This window comes from Taudactylus pleione, unplaced genomic scaffold (genome assembly GCF_031769625.1).
Source record: "Taudactylus pleione unplaced genomic scaffold, aTauple2 ptg000607l, whole genome shotgun sequence".
NCBI lineage: Eukaryota > Metazoa > Chordata > Amphibia > Anura > Myobatrachidae > Taudactylus > Taudactylus pleione.
Genome location: NW_028285009.1, coordinates 281,401 through 299,559, shown reverse-complemented (window position 1 = coordinate 299,559; position 18,159 = coordinate 281,401). Strand labels below are relative to the sequence as shown.

The 18,159-nt window shown below is 47.8% G+C and overlaps 1 protein-coding gene across 1 annotated transcript in view; it reads right to left on the bottom strand.

The window, feature by feature from the left end:
* LOC148480679 (G protein-coupled receptor 22-like) overlaps nucleotides 1–18,159 on the bottom strand; it is a 423,524-nt gene that overhangs the window by 184,263 nt on the left and 221,102 nt on the right. The window lies entirely within an intron of this gene.

Sequence of the window (18,159 nt, the reverse complement as noted above, 5' to 3'; positions counted from 1 at the left end):
ATGGTAGCTATAATAAATAGCAGATAGAAATAGCAATGTTTGTAGACCGTAAGCTTGTGAGCAGGGCCCTGTTTCCTTTATCTCTGCTTGTTATTGTTGTATTGCCGTCATTGGTCCCAATTGTCAAGTGCTACAGAGTATGCTGGTGCTATATAAATTAATTGATGCTGATACATACATTATTATCCCTAAACAGATGCCCCAAAAGCAGCAAATAGGTTTTAACATCAGTAGATACTAATATGAACTGACAGGGCCGTAACCAGGTGTGCGACCAGGGCCGTCTCTTCCATTGGGCTTCTTGGGCAGCTGCCCAAGGGCCCAGAGCTTCAAGGGGCCCGGCAGCCGCTTGGTATATTTTTTAGATTTCTAAAAGTACTGCATCCCGCAGTGTTCCCCCCTCCCCGTGACGAGTACCATAAACTCCCCCAACCCCCGTGTACCGCGTAGTCTGTGTGGCAGGGGCGGATCGGGAAGCCGGGCCACTCCCCGCTGGGCCGGCCTCCTCTCTCTTCAGTGGCCGCACTGACAGCTGTGCTTAAGGCACGGCTCTCTCTGCGTGCAGCAGCAGGGGCGAGGGCCGGAGGTGTCAGTCTGGGCACTTTGACTGATGGTACCTGGCGCGCGCAGCCTCTATGGCCACCGCGTATGGCCCCGCCCCCTCCCGTTTTCTCTTGTGCTGGCTTGCAGCTGAAGTGCTGCGGGATCCCTGCTCCTACTCCATGCCGTCCACGTGGGGGTGAGCTGCGGCGCTCAACCTAAAACAATGACACAGCCAACACAGGGCACTACATCGGGGCTGAAACTACCACTACCAAAGTGGGCTGCACATATCAGCCCTCCCCTTCCTGATTACCTGCTTCTTGCCTGAGTCACTGCCTTTTTTTACAGGAGAAAAGAAAAGAAAAAATAGGTACCATGGGGGCACTCTGTGTATTGGGGGGGTAACTCAGGGGCCCTTTGTGTATGGGGGTAATATGGAGTTGTTGTGTGTACTGGAGGTTCTGTGTGTACTGGGGGTATTTTGGGGGTACTATGTGTACTGGGGTAATACGAAGGCGCTGTGTATACTGGGGGGTAATATGAATGTGCTATGTGTACTGCGGACTAGTGTGGTGGAGGACACTATACTGATAGGTATTACGGGTGTGCTGTGTACTGAGGGATATTAGGGGAGGCACATATTGAGGGGTATTAGAAATGTTTTGGGCGATCCTGGGCGGTTATAGAAGGTTGGCTAATCAGACGCATATGTAGCGCAGTATGGCGTGTTATTGGAGTGACACAGGCGTGTTGATGAAAGTGGCTACGTACAGAGACACTGAGTTGCTCACACTGGAGGCCATACTCAGATAGATGATCTGCACCTAGCGAAGGGCTGGTGCAAGTTTTAATTGTGCGATGGATGATTGGCATGTATAGAAGCACAAAGCATGATTGCAGCACTGACAGTGGGCGTCTCAGTCTTTGCACATTCGGGCACATGGATGTACACAAGGGAAGGGCATTGTAGTGGCATTAGCATAAAGTCGCAGATGCAGCAAAAAAAAGCAAGGAAAGCAGCAATTGCATCCCACTCAGAATCAGACCCTATGAGGAGGAAGTATCCCGCCCCTCCACAGACCCCGCCCCTTCTACAAACCCACCCCCATTAGGGCTGCTTCTAGAAATTTCCCAGGCTGGTTTCCCATCCCAATCCGCCCCTGCTGTGTGGTGTCCAGGACTGGAGGATCCGTCGTCCTGCCCCGTCTCAGCCTCCTCAAGAGACTCCTCTGCCAGCCACTGCCCCGGTGACTCCTGGCCACAGGCGCACGCACCCACCGCACTGCAAAGGTAAGGGAATCAAATCACTGCGCAATCCTATAATTATAATAACATGACAAAATCTCAGTATGACGGGGCTTATTGCTGCAATAATACCATATCATACTGTGATATGGTATAATACCATATTATAGTATAATATGGTATTATTGTGAGAGACATGATTGCTCATACACGGCAGCCTATCTCCAGTGCTGCAGCTGCTATGGGAAATTGATTTACATGTGGGGAAAAAAATTGCAGGTACATCACATGATTTGACTGCAACTCCACTCTGGTTACCAGGAGCAACCACCAGTGCTCCAGCGGCTGTGTTTTATATATAAGTCATTTTGGGTAGCTGTAGCCTATCAATTACCCAGACAGAGTACATTTTATTCCCATGAATGGGTGGGTAGGGGCCCCGGTGCATTGCTTTGCCCAGGGCCCACACTGCTGTTAAGACAGCCCTGTGTGCGACCGGCGCAGCCGCACAGGACGCTCTGTGGGCGGCACAGTCACTGCCTCGCGGCCCTTGCTTCTGACTAGCAGCGTGCCCGGAATGGCACCCTGTAGCCAGAATCACTGCTGTGGTGACGCCGGAGAGTCCTCGCAATGCTCCAACCATTGCTGCACTTACCAGTGCTGCCAGTCCCGCGCCACGGGGTTTGTAAGCGTGAACGACTGACCAGTTTTATTTTGATAAGGCGGCCACTATACAGATAATCTGATAACCTTTTTCAGTGTGTACATGGAGGGCCGCTGAGGGGGTACTAATTACCTGGGCCCGGGCTTGTTGGAAGGGCCCGGGTCTGTTGCCGCCCCCACTCCCTCCTATCTGTCAGCAGCAGCAGCAGCAGCAGCTTCTCTCCCCAGTCCAGACTTCCTGATCACACTGACAGACCCTCCCCCCCCGGATATGCCCCTGATCTGACGGGCTCATGGCATTCCCTGTTCATTGGAACTGTAAATATTTTTTTTCTAATGAGGATGTGGCCACGTCCCCAATGATTAGGCCACCCCCAAAAAAGTACCGGGGCTCGGCGCATCTCTCTACTACCCTGTGTACAGCAGTGATGTGCAGTCGGGCTAGGCAATTAAAAATTGTTAGAATAATACAAAGATATTTATAACATATAAACATCTTCTTTGTTTATTGTAATCATTATTATAGTTACCACTCACCAACTTTGTGGAGCTCCCTGGGACTGCAGGGAGAGGTGAGATGAGGCAGCAACAGCTCAGCCTCGCTTCTGTATAGTCAGACACTGCTTGCAGAGCTGGGGGCGGGGCCACACCGCGGGCAGTAAGCTGCACTGAAAGCTAGCTAATAGAGGTGTGTCTCTAAGTATGGGGGGCGTGCCTTGAGCACTGATGGACACCTTGGATGTGTCATGTGACCAGGAAGTGCACTGCAGTGTTTAGAGATGAGCTCAGTCAGCAGCAGCAAGAAAAGACACAGTGATGCAGGTAGGAGAAGCAATGGACACTGAAGCTTAGTGTAGTGAGGGGAGAGTTACAGTGAGTAGGGGGTGAGACAGGCTCCCAGCAGTTAGACCCATCTCAATGTGTGCCTCCCCAGCCATTGACCTCACCTCACATCACTGGTGTACAGGGACACAATCCTTCCTTCCAATCACTAGGACAGTTAGATAGGAGGACCGGAAGATACAGCTGTATAGTGTGTACGCGTGACTATCGTAGGTTTTCATCGCAAGAACAAATCGTGAGGTCATCGCATCTTAAGCAAAAAAATGTACAGGGTGTACCCGGCTTTACAGCTATTCAACATTACTATCTCTAGAACTTCACAAGTGTATCGACTGTAACCCACGTAATTGCGCTACATGCGCCGTCTTTCCGTGCAGACATTTTTAGCAACACAGCGAAGCGTTACAGGTGATTCAGCTTTAATATCCATGTACTGAACTTTATATGATGCAAACGCTGTGTCATTTCCATCCTAGTCCTACGTAGTCTGTATTCATTGCAGGTCTCATTGCGCTCATCCAGGAGGACGGGCGATAGGCTGTAAATAGAACGGGTTTATAACTGAGTAATGTGCATGAGTGCGATCATTAAGTGGTGTCATACAATAGGGACGACATTAGAAAGCCGGGAAAGCGAACGCCTAACGTCCTATTTAGCAGGATGAATGGCTTCGGAGACGATTGTTGAGCCATTTTCGGAGGTAGTCATTAATAGACATAATGGCAGCTAATTATTTATACTATGCTGGAGCACACTGACTAAGCAGCTTGTGTTTCAGCCATGAAAGATGTCACCTAAAACAGACATTAGAGGTTACTGAAAGCACCTACTCATGTTGTAAGATAGACGATGGAACAGATCGATCCTTGTACACGGCCCTATTCCCATGTCTGCTATAAAGCCCCAGACCCTCATTTATTAAGTCACCGGCTCTAAGGACACGTGTCACGGTAGTATATAATAAGGTGCAGCGGATCCTTGTGAGATTGTTAAAGAACTCAGTAGAAAACACCAAAATGATTTGCCATTCCATTGACAGGAGTGTTGCTGGCTGCATGTTGCTATATTCTGTTACATATCCCTTACATGGATCAATACATAAAATGATACATAAGCGGCAATCTATAGAGCAGACATTTATTTTTTCTTTATATTATTATGCATGTTTTTTCATCCTTATATAAAAAAATAATAATTTTAATTAGAATTGCACTTTTCCTTGTTTATGTCGTCCAAATTTGTGGGACATCATCGTAGCATCAGTATGTTAACAAGTCATTGATTGAGGTCACTATAAGTCACCATTTATCACTTTGACATGGTTTTATAAATACTGGCAGTAATCTATGGATGCAATGTCAGCGGGAGCTCGGCAGGCAGCTTAGCAGGTGACCCTCTCCCACATCAGATACAGCAACCGCCACTGTAGAGTGCTGCACCCCTGGTTTGTACCTTACCAAATGGGGGAATCTCCAGTTCCTCAGACTCAGGCGCTTACCACACTCCCAGATTATTAATGACACGGAGCAGCCAGCACTCAGTATGGGAGGTCTACAAGGACATTAGAAGTACTGAATGGGTGACATTATGGGATCTATCGACTAAGACTTGGAGAGAGATAAAGTGGACGGAGATAAGTACCAACCAATCCGCTCCTAACTGTCATTTTTCAAACACAGCCTGTAAAGTGACAGTTAGGAGCTGATTGGTTGGTACTTTATCTCTGTTCACTTTATCTCTCTCCGAGGCTTAGTACATAGACCCCTATATAACACATTCTGGGCCTGATCCTGAGTTGGACACCATTCTGATAATCACGCAAACAGATGTTTTGTTTATTTTCCTGCCTGCGCATGCATCCGAATTTTGTTCATACAGAGACGCAGAACTAATTTAGACGCACTGTATCCAAAGTGTAAGTGTTCCTGGACGCAGGCTGGAAGGTAACAGTGGGGTGGCTAAAAAGTCGCACAGAGATGTTGCGTCCTATGGGAGTCTCGTGGGCGTGTTGCTGGAATAGGTTGTGTACAGAGACGCACAGGTGAGCACATCGGAGGCCACACTCAGACGGGGAGACTGCACCTGCCATAGAGCTGTTTCGGTGGTGCGACCATTGGCGGTGTCTATAGAGGTCGTCTCAGTCCGTGCATTTTCGGACGCATGATTATACACCAGGGGAGGGCTTTGTAGTGGCGTTAGTATAAAGTCGCAGATGCAAGACACAGGCGCTGCAGCGTCAGAGTGAGAATGAGCCCTCCTGTGTTATAGGTGGCACCAACCATTGGATCCCAGCTAGGTACAACTAATGGTAATGACTGCCCTGTATGGACATAGGGGCTTATTCAGCAGAGGACGGAATTGCAGAGCCGCACACAAGAAGCTGTACAATTCTGTCCATCTAAAATGCTAATGCAGCAGGAGGTGCTCGTAGGAGACAGACACAACCTTGCTGCATCTGCGATCCTGGCGCTGCGACTGAAGTCGCAGCCTGGGATCACGTGGTTGCTCCTTTCACCAGACTGTAGAAGCTGAAGCGTACCGCAGCCTGACCAGGTCCTGGTCACTTGCCAGGCCAAAAAATCTGCGACCACCAACACAGACCCTGACCTCGTCCCTCCCAGAAAACAGGAATGTGGCCAGCCAAGCCCCTGCTCCACCCCCCAAACGCTGCAGCATGCCGGTCATCCTACAGCTGGGGAAGGGGGGTCTGAGAGTGAGATCGCTCGACCTGTTCAACACATGCGCAGAACGGATCCTTTGCAGGCACAGACCGCAAACCATCGGAAATGTGCGCTAACCATCGTGTTAATCAGACCCATAGTTTGGACTGATCACAGAACACATCAGTTGTTTAATCAGTCTGTTATTTTATTTATTATTCTTCCTTTAGTTTTCTGTCACTTTTCGCTTTCTGGCCCTGATTCAGAGCCGGACGCTCTGACAGATCGCTCGCTCTGAATCAGGGCCGTCCCTCCTACCTTTTGGAGCGGCCTCCTGGCCGCTCGCATAGCTGTGGGTGACCACCCACAGCTATAGTGAGCGGCCAAAATGATGGTAGCGATAGTCAAGACCATCGCGACCATCCGGCTTGCGACGAGACCCTTGCGGTAGGGTCTCGCTGCCGCAAGCCCTGGAGTGCTTTTGGCTCTATCAGAGCCAATAGCACTCCCACTGACATCACTAGTGATGTCAATGGGGCCGGCCCCAGACGGTAGGTGTTCCCATGGGAACGCCTCCGTCTGGGCAGCCACGCCCCCGGCACACCCACCAAAGGGGGTGTGCTGTCAATAACCATCGACAGCTCGCCCCCTTTGGTGTGAGACCCACACATGCGCATGCGCACGACAGAGCTTGTGAGCGGGTCTGAATTAGGCCCTCTTTTCTATATTTGCATTTATCAATATCTATCACCAGGGTAGTAATTACTGTGTTACACTGATCTTGTTTCATTGTAAAAGACTGCCTGTAAATTCCATATATTTAAAGTACGGTTACACTCTCCCTCGGGGCCATAAATGGAAAAGACTCTAATGTGATGATCAGTTTATTTGATTTAAAAAAAAAAAACACAACTGTCCAATAAAATGTGGGGGATCCACACCTCCCCCCTCCCCCCCTTGTTGCAATAGATGTATAATGCATTATGTAGCAGCGATCTCAACTTACAAACAGATTCAAAGCAAGATAACAAACCAATATTTTTCTCATTAGCAAATGATGTCTCTGGTAGGAAACTCCCACCGGCTGGATGCATGGCAAGCTGGGAGCTCATCTGTCGGGGGTCCGGGATGAACTTGTAATGAGAAACAGTGGGGGCCAAATGTAGCAATTAAACTCTGCGGCAGTGAGTACGGAATCTGAAGCCACCGGCGTGTGCCGAGCCCTGCCTCTCATTTACAAACCAACGGACCAGAGCCAAAGCTGGCATTACAATGCTGGAGCGCGAAGCAATAGAGAGACAACAGTGAGAAACTTTAACCCTATGTCTGACAAAGGTTCTGCCAGCCTACAAAATAATAACGTAGAAATGCCACAGCCATACTGCCGTAAGTATTGGGAGGAAATCTACTCCACCAGGGATGGAGTACCTATTGCTGGATTTCATAAGGAAACTTGAGAGGGTATGCAATCGGGAAGCCGACTGCCTAAATACCGGCAGCCGGCTTCCCGACTGTCATATCCCGGCAAGGGTGAAATGCCGGGCATCTAGATGTAGACGCCCGGCATTTCCCCGACGCCGGGAGACCGGTGCCCGGCATCCCGATCGTAGTGATGCCGGGCACCGCGAGCGGACAGCTGCGGGGGGGGGGGGAGGGTTAGGTTTAGGGCTCCCGGGGGGGGACTTAGGGTTAAGCAAACCCCCCGGGAGGGTTAGGGTTAGGCTAGGGGGAGGGAGGGTTAGGGTTAGGCACTTAGAGGGGAGGTTAGGGTTAGGCACCCCTAAGGAGGGTTAGGGTTAGGGGGGCCAGCAGTATTTCATATCGATTCCCTTGGGAGGGGGCTTCTGCTCAGCAGCCACCGATCACCTCCAAATAGATCCTTCACTGGTCTTCACTTAACCATACTAAGCCTGATTCTGAGTCGGAAAAAAGTGTAACTGCGGATGGATCTTGCGGATTTAGGCATACTGCACACACATACGCCAATTTCAAGGTGGTACACTACACCCGCTGGATCAGCTAAATGCACACGATCAGAGATCACAAGTGTGTACGGATTGGATCCATCGCTGTATCACACTTTCCTTGGAATGGGCATTTCTGGGTGGCGACTGGGCAGTGAGCGACCGTGCACAGAACTCTTCCATCTTTGGGGAACATCATGAGAGTGTGGTGGGCGCATTTTAATGGGTGGGCTTAACTTTCGTCTGCATGTCCTTGGTCCCAAAGGGCCACGAGTGTTCGATGTGTACAGCTCAAAATACCAGCGCAAGTGGCATGGCGCAGCAGCACAGCGCATTTTATGTAAACAGCACATTTAAAATGTGCGAAGCCTCTTGCGCCCACCCCTCCTAATAAAAAATACTCTAAGAATTATCATCGAAGGACACTATGGAGGGAATACGGAATTGGTAAGTAATGCCGGCGGCTGAATAGCCGCAGAATCAAATACATACAGCGGAAGACCGACGGTTCGAAATCCCGAAGGGGGGGTGGTAAGTACCCTAACCCTCCCCTCTCCTAGCCCTCCTTTAGTGGTGCCTAACCCTAACCTCCCCCCTTAGTGTCTAACCCTAACCTACCCCAGCTGGTGCCTAAACCTAACCCCCCCTTCCCACACCCTAAACCTAACCCCCCTGGGGGGGTGCCTAATCCTAACCTCTCCTTTCCCTAGCCTAACCCACCCGGGGGGTGCATAACCATAAACCCCCCCGGGGGTTCCTAAAGCTAACCCTCCCCCCACCCCGCAGCTAGATCCTAAGACACACGGCTTACCTTCGTTCGGTATGCCGGGTGTCGGGATTCGATGCCTATCTTTAGTCCCATGTCGGGCTTTTAATGTCGGGATTTCGGCGGCCGGAATAGCGGCCGCCAGTGTCCTGACTACATCCTAGGGAATTCAAATAGGTGTGAGTATGGTCCCGCAAGGCGAATTCACGGCAAATTTGCATTGCGAATTACATTTGCAGTTCAATTCCAAACTCTCTTTTCTTTTTCAAAGATAGTGAAAATCTCTAAATTAAGGTAAAAATTAGGGACTTGCTTCAGTACCCCTCGGACATCCCTCCCCCCCCCCCCCCCTAATGGCTAAGTAGGTATTTGGAAGTTTTCAGCTCGCTTAATTGGGCCAATAATTACATGTCATTTTTGGGGTAAAAAAAAGTGACCTCAAATTACCCCAAAATATGCTTTTTAGCTAAATAATGCACCCCAAATCTTAATGAAAGTATTTATTTCAATGAAAAATAATATTAAAATGTAAAGAATGTTTTTTACATTTTTTTAAAGTTGCCTCAAATGAACCCAAAAGCATCTATTTTTTCTCCTTTTTATTTTTGCAATTTCTGTTTGATTTCTTTTGTAATTAAACAAAATTCTACAGCTTTTTATATTATTTTACTTTTTAAAAAAATGCACAAATCAGCCAATTTGACACCTTTTAAAAGCATACAGTACTTTCCTTATGCCCACTTACAGTCTTCTATATAATTCGTCTAGCAAAGTTGTCACTTTTTTGGGGTCCAGGAAGGTCTCCCCACTTTTTTATGCTGTTTTCCTTGTTCACTTTTTGGACAAAATTTGCACACTCTTGCTACGAGTAGTGGAAATTTGTATATCTAATTGAATCGTGCGTATTTCTGGTGTTTGCATGAAGGCAAAATGTGCGCACTTAGGGCCTTATTCAGGTTAGAACGCATGGCTGCGTTTGCACGCAGCTGATCGATGTTTGTGCTCTGCGCATGCATCGCAGTGCGTGAACCGGCCGCTGCGATCGGGAAGCTATCACAACGAGCACGCAGTCCCATCTCATAGTGATTGACAGGAAGTGACCGTTTGGGGCTGAAGAGGGGGGGTGGTCAGCAGAACACAGGCGTGCCTGTGTGTTTGAACGCCGTTACAGAGGCGTGCATAATTAAGCCCCTGCGATTGCATATGATGGCAGAGGTCTAGATGGCGACAGGAAGTTTAGCAGTTTGTGAGGTAGGGTCTGGTCAACCACATCTGTGCGACTGGTTCCGATGTTACCGACGGTTTCGCTGACTTGCGGATGCATGTCATGGGAAGTGGGCGGCTATATACAGTGATGGGCGTCTTGGTATAGTGCCGCGGTTGCCATGCGATTGCATTCATTAGCAGATTTTCGCAACGAGCAGGTGCGTGCGAACGCAGCCGTGCGATCCGTGCTGAATCAGGGCCCTTAAAGTGAAGTGTGCGATTTTAATGCCTTTTGCAAACTCGCACCTAATTGAATTCCAGTCTATACCTTTGTTAGTCTAATGTAAAAACAGATTCTTGTAACATTGACAACAGTATAATTTAAAGATCCTATACAATATCAAGGAACATAATATATGTAAATTAGTAGAAAAGATTTGGTAATCCATATCAACCATGTTTGCCTTACATTTTTTAAACTGTAAAATAGAAAACTGTTAGTGCTATAGTGTGAAAAAATAGGGTAGTTTGTACCAATTTTTATCAATGCACTAAGCCAAGCCTTTAAGCACGGTCAAAACTCATTGAATTAGATAAACATATAGCATTAACATTGCTCAGCCACATGATTTAATGCAGGGGTCTTCAAACTTGGCCCTCCAGATGCTGTGGAACTACACATCCCAGCATGCACTGCACATAGTTTTAGCATGCTGTTATATCAAAAAGGTGGCAGTGCATGCTGGGATGTGTAGTTCCACAGCAGCTGGAGGGCCAAGTTTGAAGACCCCTGATTTAATGCATTCATAGACTAAATGGTTTGGGAAGGGGACAAAGTGTGACCACCTGTCACACTCTAAACTTTTGTCTTCTATCATCAACCATCTTGGGCTTAGAAAGATTCAGTTCAGTGTCCTTTATTAGACCTACAAATAGGAAACTTGGTGCAAAGCCTATGCCATAAGTGAGACCCAAACGTAAAGGGGTTGTATGCTATTTAAATGGTAGCCGCTGTTTTTGACAGCAATCTGATAGAAGTTTGAATTGGGGCGGATGATGTGTTTCTCAGTTACACAGAGAGGGCAGCATATGATCGGTTTTGAACTACTCACAACTAATCGTTACCCCTGTGGCATTAAGCGCTTCCAAACTTTTACTGGCTAACTGCTGTCAAAAGCAGCAATTGCCATTTAATGAAAGGTTGGCGTACAAACCCTTTAGGCTTTAATAAGCTCCTGGGAAAATGACATGCTTATTTGAGAAATTATTATTTTCTCCATAATATAAAGGAGCTAAATGTTCACTGGTCCTTTAAGTGTCATGAAAGCTCTTACACTAAACGGCGGTTTCTTCTGCCTAAGATGGACATACCCTTGTCCAATCAGTTTTCATCAGACATTCCAGAGTTAATGCCCTTCAGAAGCCCCGAGTTGCACATGCCGGACTCCAGAGCATTCGCAGAGCAAAGACATGTAATATCTGTCTGCAAACTGATGCGTTTCACACTGCATCAGCCCCTCTGACATCAGATCTGCTGTGAAGCATCATTCTCCAGGCACTGTCTTTAGGACGGAGCAAGGACTGACATGTCTGAGCCAAAATGAACAGTGGACGCCCCCTGTGGCTGCCTGCAGAAGTGGCAAAGCTGCGAAATCAGATTGGGTTACCACCCAGGGATACGTTCAGTATGAGATTGGGTCACCACCCAGGGATACGTTCAGTATGAGATTGGGTCACCATCCAGGGATATATTCAGTATGAGATTGGGTCACCATCCAGGGATACATTCAGTATGAGATTGGGTCACCATCCAGGGATATATTCAGTATGAGATTGGGTCACCACCAAGGGATACATTCAGTATGAGATTGGGTCACCATCCAGAGATACATTCAGTATGAGATTGTGTCACCACCCAGAGATATGTTCAGTATGAGATTGGGTCACCACCAGGGATACGTTCAGTATGAGATTGGGTCACCACCAAGGGATACATTCAGTATGAGATTGGGTCACCATCCAGAGATACATTCAGTATGAGATTGTGTCACCACCCAGGGATACGTTCAGTATGAGATTGTGTCACCACCCAGAGATATGTTCAGTATGAGATTGGGTCACCATCCAGAGATACATTCAGTATGAGATTGTGTCACCACCCAGAGATATGTTCAGTATGAGATTGGGTCACCACCAGGGATACGTTCAGTATGAGATTGGGTCACCACCAAGGGATACATTCAGTATGAGATTGGGTCACCATCCAGAGATACATTCAGTATGAGATTGTGTCACCACCCAGGGATACGTTCAGTATGAGATTGTGTCACCACCCAGAGATATGTTCAGTATGAGATTGGGTCACCATCCAGGGATACGTTCAGTATGAGATTGGGTCACCATCCAGAGATACATTCAGTATGAGATTGTGTCACCACCCAGAGATATGTTCAGTATGAGATTGGGTCACCACCAGGGATACGTTCAGTATGAGATTGGGTCACCACCAAGGGATACATTCAGTATGAGATTGGGTCACCATCCAGAGATACATTCAGTATGAGATTGTGTCACCACCCAGGGATACGTTCAGTATGAGATTGTGTCACCACCCAGAGATATGTTCAGTATGAGATTGGGTCACCATCCAGGGATACATTCAGTATGAGATTGGGTCACCATCCAGAGATACATTCAGTATGAGATTGTGTCACCACCCAGAGATATGTTCAGTATGAGATTGGGTCACCACCAGGGATACGTTCAGTATGAGATTGGGTCACCACCAAGGGATACATTCAGTATGAGATTGGGTCACCATCCAGAGATACATTCAGTATGAGATTGTGTCACCACCCAGGGATACGTTCAGTATGAGATTGTGTCACCACCCAGAGATATGTTCAGTATGAGATTGGGTCACCATCCAGAGATACATTCAGTATGAGATTGTGTCACCACCCAGGGATACGTTCAGTATGAGATTGTGTCACCACCCAGAGATATGTTCAGTATGAGATTGGGTCACCATCCAGGGATACGTTCAGTATGAGATTGGGTCACCATCCAGAGATACATTCAGTATGAGATTGGGCCACCACCCAGGGATACGTTCAGTATGAGATTGTGTCACCACCCAGGGATACGTTCAGTATGAGATTGGGCCACCACCCAGGGATACGTTCAGTATGAGATTGGGTCACCATCCAGGGATACGACAAGTGTCGGTATCCTAACTCTGTCAGGATGCCGGCCTATGGATTTTGATCGCCGGGATTCCAAACACTGGCATCCCGTACCCATCCCACAACCCACCATAGATAAATCATAGTGAACAACACAAGAGAAATGGAAGTGGTGCATTTATCGAAAGACGATAAATGGTTAATTACAGAATACAATATATTTGAAATTGAAAAGTAAAATGATCTAAACAATAAGGCACACTAGTAGCTCATGAAGACAAAGAGAAATAAAATATCTGAATGCAAATGACATAAGTATTTCAGTACAAGCTAAAAAACACAAATGTTATTGAAATTACTTTAACAGGGTAATACTGTATATTTGAATTGGAATAGAAAAATGAGGCAGTATATTCTATAGTAATGGGCTGTGTGATAGCAAAGAAGGGTAAATCTCATAATTTACCTTTGAGTACACTCCCTGAATCATGAAGTTGAACACTGAAGACTTAAGGTGGGTAGATACTAGCCGACCACCCAATCCAACGGGTGATGGTGCAGATGAACGATACAGTATATATCGGGTGGTCAGTACACAGTGCACGTCCGGCGACCGGCCCCCCCCGATATGTTGTGCACCGGCACCATTGACCTTGTTGTGTCGCTGCAAGGGTGGATGACGGAACGACCCGATGTCGGCCAGTGCGGGCTCGCAAAGTGGGCACACACTAGACGATGTGCCCGATATGTCGACCCGGGATCAGACGTCATATTGTCTGATGTGTACCCGGCTTTAGTTGAAATCGGAAAAGCTACTGTAATTCAAATGATGAGCGCACATCGTGGACCATAAGTGGCAAAAAGTCAAGGAAATGAGGTCACAATAAATAGTATTAAGAGCGTAAAGAGTAGTAATTACAAAGATGACAAGGATAACTGGAGGAGATTTAGCCCCAGGGAATAGTGTGAGTGGTAATATGCCCAGTTCTAGGGGAACTGAATATTCATTGGATGGCCAAAAATACTGTTTCTGGGACAAGTGTAAATGGCACAATGGAAAAGGTGTGGAGTGTTACATTGGACATTAAGCACTATTGGATGTAAAAGACAAGCAGAGTAGTCCCAGTAATGTAGGGCAAGTGGCTCTGGGTGTGAGGCAAAGAAGCATTAGGCAGGTTACTCAGACATGCAGAGGCCTTTGCCCAGCTCTGTAAGTCTGCAGGGACTCAAAGATGATTCTAAGGTGTGGACTGACTTCCATTGACTCTCATCACACAATAAGGTAGTATAGAGGAGTGGCAGCAATAGCATCAGCAGGAACCTGGAACGGTGAGAGAAATTCCAGGCACCCTGCAAATGCATGTGCCCTGGGGCAGCATGGTGGCGCCTCTTTGGACCTGCACTCCAGAAGGCTGCAATGCTCACCTAGTTACGGCCCTGACGGGACTCATTTAATACAAGAAAATGTATCACTGTAAGACTGAAACTTGTCTATTAGGTGATATAATGCATTGGCGTATCTACAATGGGTGCAGGGTGTGGTGCATGCGGGCGCCTGGGTCCAGGAGGGCCCGTAACACACACCCTCATCCATAGAATAGTACTTATACCTCCAGAGTCCTGCGTCGGCCAGTTTAGAAGAAATCTCCGGTAAAATGGTGTGGTGGCCATTTTCCCAGGAAATGTGTGCATGCGCAGTAGGGAAAATCAACGGGAACATGGGGCGGTTGCCAAGTTCCCGTAGACCTGCGTAGGAACTACTGGGGGCCCCCATGGAGTCTGCACATGGCCCCTCCCTCTCTGGTACAATGTGCCCCCTACTGCAGAACAACAAGGAGATATAAGGTCACAGCACAGTGCTCTGGCCATATAAATGCAGAAATCCAAGACAGCTGGTTGACTTATAATATCCATATTTTATTACAGTAAGGCATACATTATTCCCATTATGGGGTTGGGTATGGGATCCCGGTGGAATCCCAACAGCTTTAGGTAAGTAACCTACCACTAACCCTTACCCCTAACCCTCCCTCCCTCCCCGATGCCTGGCTAACCCTAACCTCCCCCCTAGTGCCAAAACTTAACCTCCCCCTCCCCGCACCCTAAACCTAACCCTCCTCACTTAGTGCCTAACCCTAACCTCCCCCCTAGTGCCAAAACCTACCCTCCCCCTCCCCGCACCCTAAACCTAACCCTCCTCCCTTAGTGCCTAACCTCCCCCTAGTGCCTAAACCTACCCTCCCCCTCCCCGCACCCTAAACCTAACCCTCCTCCCTTAGTGCCTAACCCTAACCTCCCCCTAGTGCCTAAACCTACCCTCCCCGCACCCTAATCCTAACCTTCCTCCCATAATGCCTAACCCTAACTTCACCACTAATGCCAAAACCTAACCTCCCCCTCCCCACACCCTAAACCTAACCCTCCTCCTTAGTGCCTAACCCTAAACTCCACCTCCCCGCACCCTAACCCTCCTGGTGCCTAACCCTAACCTCCCCCATTGCATAAACCTAACCTCCACCTCCCCGCACCCTAACCCTCTTAGTGCCTAACCCTAACCTCCCCCTAGTGCTTAAACCTAACCCTCCCCCTAATCCCCGATACTTACCTTCAGGATGCCGGTGGCCGGGATTCATGCGCCAGTATTTTGACCATCGGCATCCCGCACTTCGGGATGCTGAATACACCCCTTCAGAATGTTGTCCCTGTATGTTACCTGGTGATATGCTATCGCCGTCTCCCGATTAGACGAAAGTATACTTCAAAATTGACTGATATAAATATTATATATATAGATGTGTGTATGTGTGTGTGTGTGTGGGGGGGGGATGCCAATATCTTTCCTCCTCATACTCCCCACAATGGTAAAATGCTACTTGATGCCGTATACAAGATCAATCGGCATCATCCTGTCACAGTGGGAGATGTGTCTCTTCATCAAACTCCACAGTGCTCACATAAACACGATCAATCTCAGGCATCCGTGTGGATGAAAAGAAATGAAACGTATATCTCAGGGACACTTAGTGCAGTCCCAGGGAGAGGAAAGGATGTGCGGTAGTCATACACTACAGGTAAAGGCCTCCACGCTGCCCTCTGATTCCTCCGACATGGCTGGATTTGCACAATCAATCTCCATTAAGGAGTGGAGGTTACTCTCACCCCATGCATCTATACTTGTAAATGGCATATACTCGCCATCCAGCCACTGAGGACTGTAAGCACAGATAGACAGCATCCTGTATCAGAAAAAAGCCATTTGTGGGGCTTTTAGCTAGATAAAAGATAAGTAAATGCTCCCTCCAATCGCAATCTGCTTGGGGCCAATGGCAAAGATTAAAAGAGCATTCCGTGTTTATATCACCTTTATTCTGCGCTGTTGATGACCAACATGGAAGTGACTGATGGTAGAGTTTTCCTTTATTAGTGTTGGTAGGCATATACCCTATCGCCATATGCTGAGATGCTGAGGAATACTGCAATAAAACTGTCCTGCCTCTAAGGAACTAAGGACCATTCAGGGCATTTCATCAATCCGCTTCAAATCTCATTTCTCCTTTTTATTGTCTTTCTCTGTAAAATTAGGTCAGTGATGTCATGAATTACTTTCCTATTATATCTTCCAAATTACTTTAGCAAGGAAGGGATTTTGGAGACACGGGGGAGGTGGAGGCGAGGGGAGAGAGGCCAACTAAATTCTGTTAAGAGCTGAAATCTATTATTTTAGGAACACGTGCATAGCACAGGGACTCCATTGTGCTCCTGTATCCATTCCGTGTTTGTGCGCTCTGCAAACGTCGGTTGTTATCCAGCTGAAAACACCCTTTTTTCACTTTATTTTAGTAAAAATAATGTTAATAAACAGAGCCCTAAGTAATGTACAATATAATGGACAAGGCTCTCTCCATCACCTCACCTCGCGTACCCAAAGTGTCAGTCTATGGATTTTCATTGGGGGAGGCAGATGCACTGTTTATTTGGCGCTCTTAGGGGCATATGTATCAAAGCTTGATGTGAGATAAACTTGTGAGATATATATCACCAACCAATCAGCTTCTAACTTACATTTTGCAGGCTGTGTTTAAGAAATGATAGTTTGGAGCTATTTGGTTGGTGATATATATTTCACAATTTTATCTCACATCAAGCTTTGATACATATGCCTCCTAATTATAGCACCTTGCTTCCAGCTGACAATGAGATTTGGTTGACATAGTTCAGGAGAAGCATTTATATACTGCCCCCTCCCTTTCCCTAGTTGTCATTCAGTCCAATATCTGACACTGTGATAGGGAGAAAGCATGGGCGCCGAGAGGGGAGGGGGGAGCAGGTACAGTTTACCCGGGCTCGGGCTTGCTAGAGGGGCCCGGCGGCCCCCAATACCCCCCCTCCACACACAGCAGCTCAGCACACATCTTGTGCTGGGCTGCTGTGTGAGACTGCTCCTATGGCTGTGGGGGGGAGCAATCACACTGATTGCGCCCCACCTGCTTAGCGCCGGGCTGAGGGTCTTATAGCGCCCCCTCTCCAACGCGGTCTGTTTTTTTTTTTTTTTTTTAAAGGGGGCGTGGCTACGCCTCCCTCAATTAGGCCATGCCCCCTCCATTACCCGAGCCCGGACAGGCTTTCAACGGCCCTGGGAGCAGGGGAGGAAGGGGAGCTGATTGCCTCCTTTCAGATAGGGATACTGTTAAATATTAGAAAGTTTGGTTTGGAATGTGTATAATGATTGCAACCTAATTTGTCTGTGTTTTCAGTGTGGCCTGGTTCTGCTGCCACAGTTACAGTCAGGGCAGTAACTAGGGTAGTGAGGCCGGTGCCATGGCACAGGGCACTGCAGGGCAGGGGGCGCTGTTTGGGCCTGTCAATTTTCCTGTTTATTATCATTCTTACTTGTAGCTTCCTCTTCTTTTATCCCCAGCATCTCCTGGCCTCCCCTATCTCTTCCCTGGCCCTTCCCCATGAGGCCATGGCCCTTTTTCGGGTGCACTATCTTATGTCCTTATTTAAAAAATGGGGGGGGGGGGCGCCAATGCTCTCTCTGGCACAGGGCACCAAAAAGTCTAGTTACGGCTCTGGTTACAGTA